Genomic DNA, 21,833 nt, shown 5'->3' on the forward strand with positions numbered 1-21,833 from the left:
GCACCTTCTGTTCCTTGCGGCCTGATACCATGACTTCGCGCAACCCTAACCAAGCATTGTGTCGTGTTCTGCACTATTACCTGAGATCTTATTTATCTTCCAGTATTAGTTAAGCTCCTTCACATACTTAAATGTCTTAAGTTATACTTAACAATACAAAACATTGATACAGGTTCACGCAGTAAATAAACAATATACTTGCAAATTATATCCAATCATGCATTAAATCAGGAAAATATACACAAAATTATAGCAAAACTTCTCTTTATTGATTCTCCAATGGTTACAAACTCGACCTACCCTACGCACTCAGCTGCAGGGGTCTATGCACTCAACTGCGGACTACTAGGCCTCTACGCACTCAGCTGCAAAGCCTTCTCCTACTCTATGACCCACAGACACACTTTACACTTCGACTCAATCACTTAGACTTCTCATGCTTCTATTCTATTCGTTATTTCCCTTTTCTACACTTAGAGCCTCACTCTATATATGTCTATCCAACCGACATTACATTACAAAACTAGGGTGGAAAACCCTGTGACTCTATCATACTTTCGCGCCCCACGCCCGCAATTCGCGGAGCTTTTACAACAAGACTTGCTCAAAACATGAGCTTTAAGCCCCACAACATGCCTTGGGAAGAACTGGCAGTCCAGGAAGCCAAGAAGGACATAGAAGGGGAAGACCAGAGAGGAAGACAGTTGTTGTTGGACCCACCAGAGGAAAGAGGAGTCGGTTGCAGAAGAGATGCACAGTAGCAGAGGCCGAATGAGGGAGTGCTGGGATCTGAGGGACTTGGTTGCAGAACTAATCTAACCTGAGCGACTGAGTCGGTTATTTTTTGTAATGCTTATGGTGAATGCCAGATTATGATGTATTCTGTTATGTTAAGTTAATATAAGACAGAGCTTATGGTTGTTGTGACGTTTAACATTTTGAGCAACGTGTTTAGTGCATCCATTAAAATTTTAAATAGTCTATCTGTTGCACGTAGATGGTAATTCATAGATTTATGGAAGGATGTTGTTAGTGATGTGTTCTTTATAATGGATCTATGTGTATGATTTAAGGATATTTTTATCTCTATTTCATGTATCATGGATATGTATGTGTATGTGTATGATCGCATGTGCCCGGTTCATATTCCCTCGACCCTATGCTGAACCCTTCTCCCTTTTGGTCGCGGCGCACCTCGAGTGGGACTCCTTGCCCTTTAGGGTGAGGTGAAAATGTCGGTGTTGTCCTAGACTACAGCAGACCACTGTTGGCCTCCTATGCCTAAACCCAAGGTCTTTTTCCTGATGACTCTTTCAAGCCAACATCTTATCAAGGTCATGGTGACCATCTTGTGCTTGATTCTTGAGCTCCTCATTTTCCCTATTCAATATGCTTATCTCTTCTAGGGCAGCTACAAGTTTTTCCTTGAGATCTTGATTTTCTTCATCTTCTAGGTCCTGCTTGGTCTTGATGTATTCACTCTTGTTTTCAGCTTCCTTTATTGGTTCTAAATTTCCTTATTTCTTTCCATCATATTCTTGACTAGAGGTCATGGTCAATGCTCCTTTTGAGTGAATATTTTGAAGTTTTTCCCACATATCTTTTGCTAAATAACATTTTTCCACTTTGGTATTTACAAGATCTGGTAGCCAACTTAAGATTTCCTTTATCGCTCTTGAATTATATTCCTTGGATTCTTCTTCCATCATGATTTCAGTAATCACTTATTATGAAACTTCAAAATATTGAGCCATTTAAAAAATCTTCAGTCTTGCCTTCCATATATTAAATTTTCCATTGAACAATGGAGCTTTCCCAATTTGATTATCCACTGAGGAGGTGAAATATTCGATAGATTTGCACGTCTTCTTCCTTGACTTTTCCATTTATGTTCTAAGGATCTACCTTGAAGCCATTAAGCTTTGAGTGAAGGAACTGGCTCTAATACCAGTTGGTTGAAATATAGAGGGGGGGGGTGAACAGTGTTTCTTTTCAATTGTTATTTTTTCCAGTTAAGATCACTTATAATTAGAACACAAAATGAATGATGATAGAATAAATGATTTTATTAATTATAATAACGAGGACTCCAATCCTCTTCTTTACAATAAATCAGTCACAATATAGTGTAGGGATCCAACACTCGATGAAGACACCAAATCTCCAATCCACCAGGCTCCAACATGTACTTTGCCAAGCATAGACTTGGACTTTGTGAGGCTCCAACCTCTAGGGATCCAACCCTATCTTCCCAAGGCTCCAACCTTGTCTCTATGAGGCACCAACCTCTAGGGCTCCAACCCTATCACTGGTATAGGATCCCACCTGGTCTTCTTGAGGACTCCTATCCTCTAGGACTCCAACCCACAACTTCAATTCGTCAAGATAAGTTTAACGATTCTTCACAGTTCCCAAAATCTTCTACAACACGCCCTGACAATATCTTCACCTTCAACACTACCCTCAAACAATCTCCAAGGCACTTAGCTCATCAATGAATTTTTTTTCTTATCATGAAGGTGTCTCCACAACTATTCATATTACCCAAACAAAAATATCTAAGATTACCTCATGATGGCTTTAATATTTTACATAAATATTCAATCAAACCTTCAACAGGTGACTGCTCACGTGCCCAACCCCTCACATGTCACTTTAATGTGAGATATGTCTAAAATAATGCCACCTCCGGTTCTTAGAAATTTCCATCCACTTGTTCCAAGCACTGAGATACTTCAGTTCGGAAATTTCGAGCTTGAGATTATCCATACACCACAGGTCCAAGGTATCTAGGTGAATGTTCTTTTCACTGGTCAGTTCTTAAGTTTATCACTACACTGAGACCTTAAAACTAAACCTTCAAGGTGAATTCAAATATCTGAGCTAGGTTTCAGCCTCTTACTGTTCTAATTCTGAGCTTGAAAGGTGACTTGTCTAAGGTTTGAGAGTACATCCTTCCACAAGAGATTTGTCACAAGTTTGAAGGTTAAATGTCACCACAAATTTACTGTCCATAAACTACTCTCACTGTCCTTCAAAATTCAAGCCTTCAGCAAGATATCTGTTCGAACTTTTCAACAAGGCTGAACCTTAATTCCAAGCCTCCCCAACAATTTTGTGATCCGAAGTCTACAACATTGAGCTTGATCCAAAGTTATGGCTGTCACAGGTGTGCTCAGGTCCGAGCCTAAGGTCTGTCCTCGAACAAATCCAAGCCAATTGTGGTGTAGTTGTCTGAGGTAAGCACTGAACTCTAAATCTAAGTCTCCAAACCTTCCACTTTGATTCTCCATAGGCTAAGCTACAGGAGGATGATTCTTCAATCTTAGGTCTGGGCTTCACAAATGAGTTCTTGACTATATTTTGAAGGTCCAAGCTCCTTTCTCCATAGATGACTATAAGACAACGTCTTAAGGTATATTATACCATTGTTCTTGAAGTTCTATAGCCATAGGTCAGAACACTGACCCCTCACACAAGTTCGAGCAACTTCAAAATGACCGTTTCATTGTTCTAAACCTTCTATCGAGCCTCCAAGTGATTGTTCACTAGTTCAAAGTCTGATCTCCTATAGGACTGTAGGTCTAAGCCCTCTAAAACTGTTCTTGTTTCTGTTCACTGGTTTAATTCACCACAGGTGGGTCTGCGATCCGAGATGAGGATAACCCAATAGAAATTTTCCCAAACAATAGGCTCAACATCCTCATCGACCTCCTATCTTGCTTTTGTCCTCTTAATCTGAAATATTCACCGAATTGGATGGATGAAATGAGGAGATCGAACTCATATTTATACACATTTTGACTTAAAATGAAGGGACATGTATGTTCGGTGAAGGAGCCAACACGACTAAAAAAAATAGCAGCCGAGATAAATTTGGACTATCATGTCCCCTTTTTTTGTTAGCTGACATGAAGTGGATTAATTTTTACTTGATTTTATCTAATATGAACTATCATGCCTTAGAAGAGTCTATTTTCATTTTTAAATTTAAATGAATTGTGATCAGCATTTAGTGGGGAGATATTATTTAACAAAATTTTATTGGTCTGCCATGTGATGTATCATACATCTGTCTACCATGTGAAAGATGTGCCATATAAAACACCATGCAAAAAAAAAGTTTTGTATGCCATGGAGTGTTGTATCCCATATTCCATCCATGTCTGACATGCGAGTATTGTGTCACATCTGCCATGTATTACATCATGCTGCACTTATACCTTATGCATGGCATTTGGAACATGTATGCCATGTTTGTCTACCATTAATGAAAGTCATTTTACTGTTGTTAGTAAGGAATTTTTAATATTGTTTCAAAACATATTGGAAGCCAAGAATATGCAGAGTTTTAGGGATATTAATGCATTTAATATATATTAAATTATTGTTAACAATTAGGGCAAGGGTAGGGCTTTATAATCAGGAATGTTTTCAATCATTAGAGATTTTTAGGATGTGCTCATTTAGGATTTCATAGGGTTTCATTAGGGGAAGGTTTGTAATGAGAGGTTTGGTCAAGTTTTTAGTGCATCTTCAACAATGCCATATTGACATCAATGAAAAACTTAACCAACAATGACTGTGCAGGATCTCCACGTAAAAATATTGAACGTTTGAAGCATGCTTGGAGTGGTGGATATGTATCTAATTTAGTTGATAAGGAGAGATGAAGCATCTTATGGCAACAAGATGTTTGGGAGGACGTTTGGTCGGTATATGTGTTGATGTCTAGATCCCGAAGTAGGGAGGGTGGTGTTGTTCATGGAGTTCCAACCTTAGATGTGCACCTAGATCCATGGGTTGGTGTTAGAGCTTAAAATCATGATAGTACCTAAAGTGGTTAAAGCTTGAGTACACCTTAGTCCCACTCGATTAGAGTACCATAGTCAGGTATCTAAACTATAGCACCGCATATGTTGTGACTCTTCATAGAGCATATATTTTTGATATATTCCATGTATCTCTATATATATGTAATTATGAATACCTCCCTAGTTAAGAGGGAGCATTGAAAAATGTAACTAGTGTCGTCTTATAATTGCACTTGAGTCATGATGTAATGTATTTGTAAAAATAAAGAAAAATAAATTTGTATTGTAAAAGAAATTGACTTATTCAAGCATGGGTTTCATGGTTGGGTCAATGGTTAATAGGTCAAAGGCTCCATTGGAGGCTTCTAGGGTTTATGTCAAGAGTCCTTGTCCTTGTCATCATGTAAAATACCCTTAATGGGCTTCATGTGTCAAGATAGAAAATTATTTTTATGTAAATTAGGTCTTCTGGGCCTCCTCCACCAAGTCGGCATCATCAAGGGAATTCAAGCTTATAAAAGTAGTATAAATAGAAGGAGACCGATTCATTTGGAGAGACACTCAAGTTCGATCTACAATAGTTGAAAGCAGTAAAAGGGTGTGAAATTCAAGGAAGAAGGAGGAAAACCTAGCGAAGGAGAAGGAAGTATTTATAGAGAAAAAAGAAGTCAAAATTTTCTCTCTCTTTGTCTCACATGTGTGAAGGAGTTGAAGTTGAAGGAGGGATGAAATTCTAGAGTAATTGGGCCAAAATTCTGGAGTAGCTAGGTCAAAATTTTGTAGTAGAAGGGTTGAAATTATGGAGTAGTTGGGCCGAAATTTGAAGTAGTTGGGCTAAAATTTTGGACTGTTGCTTAGGTAAAGTTTCTACACAAGAGGGGACTACTAAATTTTGCATAATCATCTTGGAAGGCTAACTTGTTGGAGGAGGAAGGTCTTTTGGTCTGGTCTAAGGTGTTGGTCTATCTCAATTTGATTAGTAGAAGAGTTTGACTGAGTTTTCCCCTAGAGAGGGGTTTTATCCCTGGTTGAGTGCCTACATCTGGTGTCGTTGATCTTCAAGTTTTGATTTGATGATTTCTTGATAAGAAGAAGATAAAAGAATGACATAAAGAAAGCTAGTAATACTACAAGAATATCACAAGTAATTATCAACATAAGAGAATCTTTCTCTCATTCCGATTTTCTAACATATTCCCATGGATCAATGTCCAACAAAAAGAGTTGAGATTAGGAAGAGCATCCTCATGCCAAATCCTTTTCCATATTTTCATTGGGATTGGATGTGGAAGCTTCCTCAACAACAATTTATAAGCTTCTTTAACAGAGTAATGAAGACACTTGATTAGCTACCAAGAACATGAATTCATGAAAGCCCGATTTATAGGAGTACTATCAAGGATGAGAGTAGAGAAACCCAATGAGGGCTCAGATGGGTCAGGAGGTCTAGGCAAACCAACTAATCCATGTGCTTGAATCGTCCCAAGATGAGATGACTCTCAGTCTTTTGATATCTTTGCTTCTCATCCATTCCATTAAGATGTTAACTCCATTATTCTTAAAGCTTAAAACAACCGAAGGTATATTGTCCTTCCAAAGATTAATTCTTACCCAATTTCCTGAACACCATCCCAAATTTTCTATTATATAGGAACCACAACCATGCACAACTTCCAAATTTTGATCCCCTTCTAGTCCACTGAACATTTTTCAGCTCTAAGCAATATGGATTTGTGAAAGTTTTTCTTTAAAAAGGCTACTTTCCTCCACTCTTTGGAGTTACATATTATCTTCCAAAATCACGCAAAGTGAGGTTCATATACTCTTTTGGAAGGTGGACAATGCTCCAATTTAACAAATCAAACTTCCTATCATTACTTTTACCCCCCTACCATGGAAAATTCCTGAGTATTGTTTGAATTGTAGGTTTTAACCCCGTACAGAAATTACATGCATACGAATTCTAAAACATTGAAAATAAACAATGCCAAAGCATAACACATATACACAGAGATTTTCCCTTGGATCCCAAAACTGGGACTACCAGCTTGATTTTTCATTATGTTCCTTTCAATGTTACAATACATATTTATACATGCCGAAGCATCCAATACCATGGACTGAAAACCATCACGTCCAATACCTTGTGCGAAAATCATGCACAAAACCATAGGTGGGTCCGCCCAACCTAACATAGGGTCCAAAACCAAAATTTTCCGGGGTGCTACCCCAGACCCCATAAAGTGGGGTTACGGGTACCCCGCAAACCCCCTATGACCTCCCCTCCTCTAACCCATGGTTAACTACGTGGGCTAGTCGTGGAAAGAATATAACACAACCCAACATTCTCCCACTTGTTGTTTTCTTTCCACAGGGGGCCACAAGAGAGCTTAGCTATTTGTCCAGCCCTGCAATGCCCATTGTTTCTCTACACCAAGAGAACTTCTTAGAGCTCACAGATTTGTCAATGCATCTGCAGTATTCTTCAAAGTGTCCACCTTTACCAGCAACACCTTTTTGTCTTCTATCATATCCCACACAAAGTGATACTGAACATCAATGTGCTTTGTCTTTGAATGATATGCAGGGTTCTTTGCCAAGAAAATTGCACTTTGGCTATCACAGTCTATCCTTATAGCTTCTTGTACTAACCCCATACTTGAACACAATCTCTGCAACCAAACTGCTTCCTTGCTTGCATGAGTGGTCGCCATGTATTATGCCTCTGTAGTTGATAGTGCCACTACAGATTGTTTCTTACTCATCCAACTGACTACACCTCCAAATAGGTTAAACACATACCCACTTGTAGATCTTCTCTGATCCAGATCTCCAGCCCAGTCTGCATCAACAAAGCCACGAATATGCAACATTCTGTCCAATCCTGATCTTCCTTGGTAGCACAAACCATAATCACTAGTGCCACACAAATACCTGAAAACCCGCTTCACTGTTGTCTAGTGCTCCTTCCCTGGTTTTGACATAAACCTGCTCAATACTCCCACTACATGTGCAATTTCTGGTCTAGTACAGACCATTGCATACATCAGGCTACTGCATGCACTTGCATATGGAACACGAGACATGTCCTCTTCCTCTTCTTGTGTCTTGGGACACTGTTTAGCAGATAACCTCACACCTACAAGAATAGGAACCTTCACCGGTTTACTATCCTGCATATTAAACCTTTGCAATATTGTCTCGACATACTTCCTCTGGTTTAACCAAAGCTTCCTCTTTGCCCGATCTCTTCTAATTTCCATGCCCAAAATATTATTTGCAACACCAAGATCTTTCATGTCGAATTTGGAGGACAATTGGGTCTTCAAATCCTGGATAATTTCTTTGTCATTTTCAACCAGCAACATATCATCCACATACAAGACCAAATAAATAACACGGTCACCAATTAATTTAAATTACACACAATGATCTGCTTTGCTTCTGGTGAATCCAAGTCGCCGTATGAATGTATCAAATTTCTGATACCACATCCTTGGTGACCGTTTTAACCCATACAGAGACTTCTTTAACTTGCATACTAGTTCTTTCTTACCCTTCACCGCAAAGCCTTCAAGTTGCTTCATGTAGCTTTCCTCTTCTAGATCCCCGTGAAGAAATGTTGTCTTCACATCCATCTGTTCTACCTCAAAATCAAAAGCAGCAACAATAGATAAAAGTAATCTAATAGAAGTTACCTTGTCAACAGGAGAAAAAATATCACCAAAATCAATTCCCGGCACCTGGGAATAACCTTTTGCTACTAACTGAGCTTTTTATTTCTCCATTTTTCCTTCTGCATTTGTCTTCTTCTTGAACACCCATTTGCTGCCAAAGGGTTTCCTTCCAACCGGAAACTCCACCAGATCCCAAGGCTCATTTTTGTGCAAAGATGCCATTTCATCAATCATGGCCTCTTTCCAGAGTTTTCCATCCTCCGAATCCACTGCTTCCTTCACAATTATGGGATCATCATCAGTAATAGACAAAGCAAAATTTGAACAGAAAACAAATGGACTATACCTTTCTGGCTACCTTCTTTCTCGAACTGATCTTCTCACAACAAGAGTTTGTGGCTCTTCATCTTCTGATTCCTCCTCTGTTGTAGAGTCTGATTCTTCCTCCTTTAGCTCAAACTCTATCTTCTCAGGTTCCTTTGGTTGGACTTCATGTTTAATAACATCTTTCACCTTTCTGAACACCACACCTCGGTTGTACACAACCTTCCTTGTTACTGGGTTCCAAAGCTTATAACCCTTTAAACCATCCTTATACCCAATAAAGATGCACATTTCAGATTTACTATCCAACTTGGTTCATTTCTCCTTTGGAACATGTACATATGCATCACATCCAAATATCCTAAGATGTGAAAGAGAGGGTTTCTTACCAGTCCATACCTCTTGTGGATTCTTATCCTCCAATGCTGATGAAGGTGACCTGTTGACTAGGTAAAATGTAGTATCCACCGCCTCTACCCATAATTCATATCCTAACACGGCACCACTGAGCATGCTTCTTGCCCTTTCCATCAATGTCTTATTCATTCTTTCTGCAACTCCATTTTGCTGAGGTGTATATGGAGTAGTCTTATATCGTGTTATACCACACTTCTTACAGAATTCTTCAAAATCCTTGCTACAAAACTCTCCACCATTATCTGTCCTCAGCACCTTTATCTTCTTCTTTGTTTGATTTTCCACAAGAGCCTTAAATTCTTTAAACCTATCAAAGGCTTCAGATTTCTTCTTAAGGAAATATATCCATGTATTCCTTGAGAAGTCATCTATAAATGATGCATAGTACACAGACTTACCCAGTGATAGAACCTCCATAGATCCCTTTCCTTTATCAGGAGATTTAGATTCACAGTCCCTTTTGTAGTGTCCTTCCTTTCCGCATTACCAGCACACCACCTTTACAGGTTTTCCTGTAGATTTAGATCTCCCTCTAGATTTAGATCTCCCACTCGATGACTTATTTTTGTTTCTGTTCTGGGACCATCCTCGTATAGACAAGGCATCACCATTCTGGCTCTCCATATTTTTCCATCTCATCTCCTCCGTCAACAAGGATGAGACTATTTCATCCAAATGTAAGGCAATTTCATTGCTACCTATTGCAATAACCAAACTATCCCATGAATCTGGTAGAGAACACAACAAACTGATGCACTTATCTTCATCTGAAATTTTAATATCAACAAATGCTAACTAACTTACCACAGTATTAAATGCATTCATATGCTCTGTCACTGAGTCTCCATCTTTCATCCTTGGGTTATACAGCTTTTTCCGCAAGAACATTTTATTCACCAGAGACTTAGATTGGTACAAAGTCCCTAACTTGTCCCACAAAGCCTTCGTCGTAGCTTCCCCTGATACATTCAACAATACTGAATCTGAGACACACAATCGTATTGTGCTCTTTGCCTTCTGATCCAACTTCTTCCATTCTTCATCGGACACTCCCGTTGGTTTAGTACGTGGATCTACCGCGATCCACTGATCTTTATCCACCAATAGATCCTCCATCTTGAGTTTCCACAACTCAAAACTCTGACCATTAAATTTCTTGATTTCTATCTTTCCACTGCTCGCCATCTTCTTTCACCACCAGAATCGATCTTGCAGATCTCCCACTAAACAGGGTCTACCACAGGCTCGAGTGAAACCCCTCAGCAACAAAGGCATCCCCTTGAAGCCAAAATAGCTCTGATACCAAATGTGGGTTTTAACACTGTACATAAATTACCTGCATACGAATTCTAAAACACAGAAAATAAACAATGCGAGAGCATAACACATATACACAAAGATTTTCCCCTAGATCCCAAAACTGGGACTACCATCTTGATTTTTCATTATGTTCCTTTCAATGTTACAATACATATTTACACATGTCGAAGCATCCAATACCATGGACTGAAAACCATCGCGTCCAATACCATGTGCGAAAATCATGCACAAAACCATAGGTGGGTCCGCCCAACCTAACATAGGGTCCAAAACCAAACCCCTCAAACCCCCTGTGACCTCCCCCCCTCTAACCCCTGGTTAACTACGTGGGCTAGTCGTGGAAAGAATATAACACAACCCAACACCAATTTTGGAGAGGATACTCTTTGGTGCTAAAAGACACAAACATAGATAAATTGGGAGAGCATATAGCACATATTTAATTGAAACGATTATTCCAGCTAGATTTAACCCTATTTCTCTCTAACATTGAATCTTATTTCTGAATTTTTGAATTATTTCCTCTCAATCCTCCTTGAAAGATGTCTTGAGAGAAACTATGATGCCCAAATATTTGAAGGACTTCCAAACGAAAAGTCTAGTGTCGAAGGAATCTCTTGTAGAGTTGAGTCTAGACAATTCCACTCGTAGAGAAGACTTTTTCTTTTACTCACCATGCCTCTAGAGAGATTGAGGTAATGATCTAAAATTGCTTTGAATCTATTACCAATAATCTTAGAAACCCCTCCAAGGATAATTGTGTTGTATGCAAACTAAGAGTGATTTATTTCCTTGACATTTCGGGCAATAATAGACCCACCATTGATTAAAGGGGCAATCCAAAGAGACCCAGTGCATGCTCTAATCAAAGAAATAAATTGACAACAAAACCAATATTCTCAAGAATAAGAAAGAGAAAGGAGTGACACACTCGATCAAAGACATTTTCCATATCTAGATTTCTAGAAAAACTAGACTTGCCCCTCTCCTTGCTTGTGTGAATGGCTTCTTGAACGATAATGATGTTATTAAGGAATTTAGACTTCTGTGATCCATAACATTGTTTAGTAATCTTCGGCAAAATCACATAATCAATCTTTTGTCGACGCGTTTCGAACCAACCAGTGTGGTTCATCGTCAGGACAAGTTGAAGAACTAATCTGGCTTAGCTTGATTAAATAGAGTGTGCAGAGACTCCAACGGCTATATAGCAACGGCTAATTTTGACCTGATGATCAAAGTCAAACTAATAATTTTATTATTAATAGAGACATATTATTAATAGTTAATTGAATAATACAATAAATTTATTGTTTTAAATATAATGGTCATTAAATCTACATATTTATTAAAAACCTATATTTATTATTATTCCTAAATTACAAATAAATAGTATTAAATTACCATCTGTGTATTTATTTAATAATAATTGTTTATATCTAGGGATCCAATGGTAAACTAGATATAATGGTCATTAATAAATTATGGTAAATTAATAATGGTAAACTAAATATAATGGTCATTAATCAATTATATCTTCATAAAACCTATATTTATTATTATTCCCAAATTATTTAAATACAATTAAATAGTATTAAATTACTATTGTTCTTAGAATTTAGTTACAATAGGTAATAGTTTAAATCCAATAAATCATTTTAATTTAATATTTAAATGTAAAGGCCCATTCGAAATTAAAATAATAAGTTCTATACAATAATCTATATTTTCTTAATAATTTATAGTTCTAATATTATTAAAAAACAATAAATAGTATTCTAGTTAAATCATTAATATTCCTAGAATATAGTTACATTAGGTAAATACCATAATTAAAGTACATGTTTATTAATAATAGTATATCCATTATCTCAATGTTATTGGTATATCATATATTTCTAATAATTCTTGTTTATCATTTAAACCTAAGGGTCATTTGGTAAAACTAGATTAATTTAATAATTTATATTCATTAATTAATCAATAATTATTTACTAAATTTTATTAAAATTAACTATGTTATTAGTTAATTATCTTATTACTTATAAGGTTTAAAAAAGGGGGGTCTTTATTAATTCGATATAAGGAAATCAGTTAAAGGTAAAATCAATGTAAAAAATCTAATCTAATTCTAAAATACCCCCTGGAATAAGGTTAATACAATAATTAGCCCGAAATTACTTAATAACATATTAATACCCTATGCACTCCATAATAATAAGACAAACCCGCCAAAACCAGAACTTGAGGAGAGGGAAGACAGAAACCCTAAGACTTAACAAAGGGGAAGGAGGAGGCTAGGAAGACAAGGCTGGGACCCAGCAACTGCTAATCTTCCAGCCATCATCCCTATTAAGATTGTTCGGCCTTTTCTCAATCTCCAGGGCCTCTCTAAATTTGCGATGGTGAAACTGCGCAACTTTGGCAATGACTTGAGCATCTTCTATACAAACATGATGCATAGTCTTCCCCGCATGCTCAGCCAGGGTTGAGGACTTGGTCCTGCCATGCCTTAAATCAGCCGAATGCTCGCTATAGATAATGATGTTGTCCAAAATATGCCTTTGTTGAATAAATCCTCCTTGGTTTTCAAAGATTACCCTTGACAAGATTTTCTTTAACATGCTTGCAATGATCTTGGATAAAATTTTGTATGAAGCATTGCATAATGATATGGGCTGAAAGACAGAAAAATTCACCGGATTGGTTTCTTTTGGAATAAGAGAAATAAAGGAGGATTTTGTGCTCCCCCCAACCTTACATTTTCTTTTAGACTAGTTTAACATTCCAATTAGATATTTTTTTTTTATCTCAAGCCAAAAAGCTTTGTAAATGTTGATTGCAAATCCATCCGACCAAGAGCCTTATCAGGATCCATTGACCATATCGCCCCCACTACCTCTTTTTCCTCAATTTCCTTTGTTATCTACTAATTTTCAAGCTCCAAGATCTTAGGAAGACAGGAAATTTTTAGCCTTGGAAAGATCCATATCACTTGATGAAGCATATAGAGATTAAAAATGGGAAAAGGCTTCACGTTTAATTTCTGAAAAGGAAGTAATTTTATCATTACCTTCAGGAGGGGTTTCTCTTACTTTTTTCCTTAGCTCCCTAGCCTTTGATTTCTTATTGAAAAAGGATGTGTTCTTGCCAACTAACGTTAGCCAAATTCTCTTGGATCTAAGACTCCAAAATTCCTCTTCCTTTGTAATTTCCTGAAAATATTGAGAGCTTATTTAATTTTCTTTCTTCACATGCTAATCCTCTAATTCATTGTTCTCCTAATTACCATATGCATCTCTAGTTGTTTAGCTATGTTCGATTTATTTTTTCAGGTGGGACATAGGATTCCTTTGCCCATGAGCGAACCACCTAATTAACTACTTTCAATTTAGATTCCCACACAAAGGATAGGGAGCTTAGGATTTAAGTGTGCCAAGCTTGTTTTATAATATCAGATACCCCTTCCTCTTTTATCCATCCTGGATTAAATCTGAAAGGGTTGGGACCCAGGTCCTCTTTTTCCCTAGGATCTAACATATTGGGGCGATGATTAGACTCACCTAGTTCCAAGATAAAGGAGGAGGCATCCAACCCTTTGAGAAGCCAAGAACTATGAATGAGAAAATGATTGAGATGAGTTGCGGTAGGAGCAGTCAAACACCTTCTATTTGACTAAGTGAACTTTCCTCTAGAGGGATTACTATCTAGCAGATCCCAACCTACAATTAAATCTTCCATTTTTCTCTAAAAGGGTCTCTGACCAAAGAGTCTCCCCTTTTCTCACCTGCAAAAAGAGTTGTATTGAAGTTTCCTCCTACTATAGAATCTTGATTCTAGTGATGTTCTTTGAGTGAAATCAGATTATCCCAAAAAATTACTTTCTCACTATATTTGCGGGAGTGTACACATTCAAAACCTTGAACCTCTCCTTGGTGTCATTTTTCTCCAACGTGACTGCGATCTAATGTGAGGATTTTTTAAAGTCGACAACTATAAATGCTAAATTATCCCAACAAAAGTTGAGACCTCTAGAGGCTCCCTTGGAACTCTAAGCAATGTCGCCATTATCCTTCCAAAAAAAATTGGTTGTGATCATGAGCTTGATTTCCTCTAGTTTTGTTTCTTGCAAAAACAAGATTGAGGGCTTTTCTACTTTTATCAAATCTTTAATAGAAAGGGATTTTTTCAAGTTGCCCATACCCCTTATGTTCCAAAATAATAACTTCATCATTTATTTGGAGGAGATTGAGATTTATGATGTACTTTCACTTGTCATGTCGACCCTTTAGTCCTTAAAGCATTTGGTATATCGAAGATTTGGGGCTAGCTACCTAATTTTTTATTCAACTCTACCTCATTTCTATAATCTCCTTTTTGGAATTTCTACCCCTCTTCTTAGAAGTTCTTTTAGTCTCTTTTCTACTTGCTTCATCCTACCCACTAGGGAATTGAGACATGTTACTAGTGATTATCTTCCTGGAACCGCCAAGAGGCTTAATCGGCCCTTTTGGAGAGGATTCCATCGAACGAATTAGGCATAAAACAGGTCTATCTTTAACTTCATTAGAAGTAGGAGGACATGGCACCTTGGGATTAGGGTTTGCAGAGGACCCTTCCACATCATGGACTTCTTCATTCTCGTCACCCACTTTTAGCGATTCCAAAATCTTTCCTCATTCTTGTATTTCAATTTCATTTCCCTCCCCATTGACCAATGTATGAGAATCCTCTGAATCATCTGATTGTTTCACCTCCGGAGACTGTAGAGCCGCAAAAGGTTTGGAAGAGGAAGTGGAAATAGTATTTCTTCGTGGGTCATTTGTTTTATTTGTGGCTTGATTTCGTCTATTTCCCTCCTTCATTTGAGTCTATCATTGATCCTCTTGGGGGCGCAACACTTCTTCCCCCCTTATTGGACTAAGATTTCATAAAATCCCTTGCAAAGTGCCCATATTCATGACATACTCGGTACTTGCAAGGGAGTTGCTCGTAATCCAAAACTTGACAATGCTTCCAATCCCCCATTAGGAGGAAAATTTATGTAGGAAGTCCTTTATCCAGATCGACCTCCACATATATCCTGGCGCATGAAAACTGCCCTCCTTTGGGTTCTGCTTTATCTATATATTTTCTCGATCCATTTCTGATTATCCTAACCAGAAGGACAAAGGGAGTCGAGGAAGCTTCACCTAGAGTAAAACAACATTTGGAATGTCTCTAACGGGATCAAAATAAACGGACCATCTATTCAAGGACATTCCCATGGCCCCAAAAAAGTAAGGGTTGTTCCAGAATATGACTTCCTTATCCTCCTTTGGTTCAAATAAGAATTAAAAATATACATTGTCACAAGTGTAAATACCTAGACCTCCTTTAATTTTTTCTTTCCATTTTTTCTCAATCCATTATTCTACATTTTTGGGAGACGACCACATGTTGGTGAATTTTCCAATCAATGTGCGGTCTAAAAACACGAGGGTGGAATGAAAACAGTTGGATGGGGGTTATACGAAAGGGATAGCTTCGAACTTTTTGACAAAATTAGAGCTTGAATGCCTAGTCTTTTGTTTCTTAGGGAGTGATGCAATAAGAGCCTGATGATGAGCCCCATAAATGGGTAATTATATGGGCTCATTTTGCCTCCTAACTTAGTTTAATCCACCATTCTCATTAGTTTATTGCATTTTTTTATTACATTTATGCTAATAGAGTGAGTTGGGTTAGTCATGATGCCATGAAATCTAATGTGTGTTTTATGCAGATTTTTGGTCAATTTTGAGACAAAGTCAAAGGTTTAATGAGCATTTGGCAGCCAATATTAGAGGAAAACATGGGAGAGGATTTGTAGGAGGGTGTCCCCTCATTTATGACTCCCTACTTCGAATCCTCCTTCAGAAAGCTCGGAGCACAAGCAGCCACATCAATGCATCAAAGGGCCAGCTGAGCAAGTGAAGAATAATTGTTGTCTATCTCAAGTCTTGGGAGCCAAGCCTCCTTGATTTTAGGAGAGCTGTTGGGACCTCCAATGGTATAAATAGAAAGGCTTAGGGCCTCATTAGGTTGTTGGATTTTAGTCAAATTTTTGCACTTTTGTTGCAGCTTTTGCTCAACTCATTTCGAGCTTACTTTTGTGAACAGTTTTATGCAATGTGACTATTATTTTCATAATGGAGATGAAATATTTCTGAGCCAGGACTGAGTTCTTTTAGAGGGCTGAAGCTCTTGGGTTAGGGCCCAACCCAAGATTCCCAGCACCTCTTGCTTTGTATTTATATGTCTTGTTGCAGTTCATGAATTAGTTGTTGTTAGATAGATTTCTTCCTTACTAAAATAGGTTGCTTTTTGGTGATTTACATAATTGTTTCCATTTCAGTTTGCTGGAGTAGGTTAAATAGTGATAGGAGAAAGATACCAAAAGGCCATCAATAGAGCCTTGACCTCCTTTTCTCCCTTTGGGACCATGAGCTGAGATCAAGACACTCTAGCTGCTATAAAAACATAGTTTTGCTTCCTCCATGCAATTTCTAGTGTTACAATTTGATTTAGAGGTTAATGATTTGCTTCAGATCCATTTTTCCATGCTCATTTTTGTTTCTACAATAAATCTCTTTCCATGCTTTCCTTTCCATATAGCACTGTTTAGCATTTTATTTTCCTAGATCAAAATTTAGGTTAACATGAGATATAGTTCCCTTTTTTTGGTGCAACTAGTTCTTTTCTCGTTAAGTTTCAGGATCTGATTTGCAACTCTCTTGCAGTACATCTCTGCTCATAATAAGTCAATAAAGTAGCCATCTCTCTTTTGCTACATGTTTCACAGGTCATTCATAGCTCTTCGCAAATCTGCCCTAATTTTTTTCACTTTTCCCATAAACTTTCCTCTCGACTCTTGAACAAATCCAACCATAATTTTCTTTCCAAATCCTCCTTTATGAACCTCAGACACCTTAACACATCCCTCTAGTATTCAACTACCCTTTCCCACCATTTTTCAACCTTTAAAACCTCTAAAACAACCCTCAGCATCCTCCTGTAGATCCTCCTATAGATCCTCCTGTAGATCCCCTGCAGCCTCCTGTAGAATTTCCTATAAGTGACTTTTTGAAGTCCAATTGCAAGGAAAGCCCCCATAAGGTTTCCAGAGGCCTCCTAGGACCCCTCCACACCTTCCTACACCTCTGCAAATCCCAAAGTCGCCCTCCATCGTCACCTAATCGCTGCCACATCCACAAATAAAAAAGTTACATGCACGACAATTTCACATTTATGGTATGTTCTATGCTTATAACAACTTACTTCTTTTTCTTATTATATTCCACAGATTAGCAATCACATGTACATAAATTAAAGTGCAGATAGAACATTAAATGATCGACAGAAAACAAGCCAAGACAAGAGACACAAAATGTGGCCGCTAGCCAGGCACAAACCCCACAATGTGTGGGGAAACCCTTTGATCAAATCTTCTTTTATCTTCAATAATTTACCAGAGAGAAATAGTACAATAAATATGATTTATATCAGCAGTAGCAAACCCTAGATAAACAACATCAGCATTAGCGGCTTCATCATCAAACTAGGGCAAACGATATCTCACAAACCGACCGTCGGATCGGCTTGATTCCACCACCAAAAGTTGCAGCTTCCAGAGCAGGTTCAGATGAACCTACAACGTAGTTCAGATGAGGAGATATTCTAGTCCACACAGGTTAATCTTTTCTTCTACAGTTGCAGCTTCAGTTTCGGCAGCTTCCGTCTTCAAACTACGGCAGTCGATATCTTGCAAACCATTCGTTGGATTGACTTGATTCCACCACCAAAAGTTACAGGTTTCAGAGGAGGTTCAGATGAACCTACAACATAGTTTAGATGAGGAGATCTTCTAGTCCATGTATGTCAATCTTTACTTCTGCAATTGCAGCTTCAGTTTCAGTAGCTTCTGGCTTCAAACTGGGGCAGTCGATATCTTGCAAACCGTCCGTCGAATTGACTTGATTCCACCACCAAAAGCTGCGGCTTTTAGAGGAGGTTAAAATGAACCTATAGTGTAGTTCAGATGAGGATATCTTCTATTCCACGCAGGTCAATCTTTACTTCTGCAGTTGTAGCTTCAATTTCAGTAGCTTCCGGCTTCACATGTGTGAGGGAGAGACCCTTTTCTGCGCAGTAGAGAAGAGACCCTTTTCTGTGCAGTAGAGAAAGAGAGAGAGATGTGATGAGATGAGTGAGTCCAATTGAGGAAAATTCCTCCTGTATTTATACACAACGTTGGTGTTTGAATAGATGCGATTGTTGGGTTTTTGAGCCTACATGACTTGTAGGTTGGCTTGATAATAATCCATAATCAAAATAAATTCATATCTCCATGAATACTTATCGGAGTCGGATGATATTTATATCAATACTACACCTCTCGACGAGAGGAATCTAATAAAAATATTATTAGCCATGAATAAGATGACCCACATGAAGTTTGGCCCTAGTTACCAATTTTAACAACTTTCCTCTCGACTCTTGAACAAATCCAACCATCATTTTCTTTCCAAATCCTCCTTGATGAACCTCAGACACCTTAACACATCCCTCTAGTATTCATCTACCATTTCCCACCATTTTTCAACCTTTAAAACCTCTAAAACAACCCTCAGAATCCTCCTGTAGATCCTCCTGTATATCCTCCTATAGATACCCTGCAGCCTCCTGTAGAATTTCCTGTAAGTGAATTTTTGAAGTCCAATTGTAGGGAAAGCCTCCAGAAGGTTGCCAGAGGCCTCCTAGGACCCCTCCACACCTTTGAAAATCCCAAAGTCGCCCTCCATCGTCACCTAATCGCTGCCACATCCACAAATAAAAAGTTACATGCACAACAATTTCACATAAAATACATAAAAATCCAAAAAATATGTTTTTTTCTTATTTCCTTCTAGAAATAGCTTGAATAGGTGTAGTTTACTTCCTCAGTAGGTAATGGCACTCCTTTCCTAGATTTTCACCTCTCTTTTTGCAAAGTAGGGTTAGTCGATAAATTAGGGTTTGCTAGGTTTACTTCACATTTCAGTCTTCTTTCTCTTTCTGCAAGTAGAATCTGTAGAGTAAGCTTTCCTTTCTTCCATCACATATAAAGCTTCTTCTGGAATTGATAGGAGTTGTCTTGAGCTCCTAGTGATCTTGAACCAGCTGACCAAGTGACAGCCTGCAGTAAGAACTAGTACTTGTGCATACAGCACCATCGCTTCCAAGTTTATTACGAACTACCGTGTTGATAAAAGTAAAGTAGGAAGCCCCAGGAGTTGCAGCATTATTACTGCAATACTGGTGCTCACCACTTTTTGGCATCGTTGTCGGGGAAGCGTCAGAGTATTTTTTTATTACTGCTTTTCTTCTATTTTCTATTGCAACATTCTACTAATTAGTTCATTTCATCAAAAGTATAGTAGTTGTTTCTTTCAATTTTTTCATTTCCTTGCTTTCATTTCAATTCTGCAATGTCCATTTTAGCAAAAGTAGATTATCCCTTTCAATTATGCAATTTCCTTTCAGCAAGTTCATTTTAGTAGTTGCAATTTGTTTGTTTAATCAATTTCAGTTTTTCAGGTACAAGCAGAAAAAACAAAACAAAACAAAAATCACCCAAAAAGATATTTCCTTTCATGCCTCATAGGAATAGAGATAATTCAGGGAAATTCCTACCCAACAGCCCCACCACATCACAAAGCCACCCTTCTCTCTTCTTCGGTGGCAGTGATCCAGAAGAACCTTTAGGTGAAAAACCAGAGATATTTGAAGAACCTATAGGAGAAGAAGAGGAAGAAAACATCCCTCTTGAGACAATGGCTGGAAACATAAATGCTAGGGGGAATGGAGAAAGAGTAGAGGGTACATTTCCCATCCGAGAGACCAATGGGGACACTAAAACGAAGAACATGAACCCTTCAACCCTACCTCACTTCCATGGATTGACTACAGAAAATCCTGACACCTTCCTGTTTGAGTTTGTTGTTATCTGTCGAACCTATGACTATGCAGAAGATGAGCAGAAGTTGAAACTATTTCTTTCTACCCTCAAGGATGCAGCATTGTGCTGGTTCATGGGGTTACCTAGTAATAGCATCAAAACTTGGGCTCAGATGCAGTAAGCCTTTAATAACAAATATCGAGACTACTGTAGGTCAAAAGATACCAAGGAAGAAATCTTCTGAATGACCATGGGAAGTGATGAATCCTTGGAAGATTATGAAGAGAGGTTCCAGCTCAGTTATAAAAGGGCCAGGTGCACACTTGACCCCGAATCTCTGAAGTTGGTCCTGCTCAGGGGAATTCTAGAAGACCTTCTAGACACCCTCCATTTACTAGCTGGGGGAGACATCTACCAACTACCTTATGAAGACATAAAGACTGTTTTTAGAAACCATTCTAGGGCAGCCAGAAAGAGAGGTAGGGGGAGTCAACCCACAGCCAGTACCTCCTCATCCAGTTCATCCCTTAAAGGTGAAATTGGAAACATGATGGAAGACTTCAAGAGTGAGATGCTGCAGACTCTTGCCATGCAAATGGATACCTTGCATATCAAAAGGAAACAAGAGGAAGCAGAGAGGGCTTTGGCCATTTTTTGTCCTAGGTGCACCAGAAGGCATCCTAGGAACGAATGTCCATTGAACTCTATAGAGGTTTGTTCAGTTTTTGAAGAAGATAATTCTACAGATAAGTTCCCTTCCTTGCCCGGACTTAAGTTGTAAACCAAGGGGCCGAAGGAGCCACTAAACCACTCTATTTCATGAACCAAAGGAGACCGCATGGACCTAGACCATACCAGCAGGGAATGCAAGGGACATCTCAGGCATACTACAACCCCAATCAAGCCACTTCCATACCTTCTTGGGGTCCCCCTGCTCATCCTTCCTGGTCCACACCTCCTCCTTGGTCATACCCATCTCAATATCATGCCCAACCAGCCGCTCATTCATTCCACTCCTATACTCAGCCACAACCTCAGTGGAATGCATCTCATCAGGGGTGGAGGCCCCAGTACAACTCTCCTCCCACTCTTTTTCCTCCACCACCTGCTCAACCGCAACCATTGCCTCTTTCTCCACCAAGGAAACCCCAAGTGCCTGCTCAACCGAACCCGAACCCGAACAACGGACAGGCTCGGCAAGTATACAGTGGGGAACCATCATGCCCAACCTATGCTGTGGAGATCTAGGAGATTAACCTATGATTTGGGAAGGTCCTCCCAGATAGCCATCCTCCCCCTCAGGAGGTTGTGGAAGATAAAGGG

This window comes from Pinus tabuliformis, chromosome J (assembly GCF_031772625.1).
Source record: "Pinus tabuliformis cultivar Carrire ecotype Pingquan chromosome J, CPIR1, whole genome shotgun sequence".
NCBI lineage: Eukaryota > Viridiplantae > Streptophyta > Pinopsida > Pinales > Pinaceae > Pinus > Pinus tabuliformis.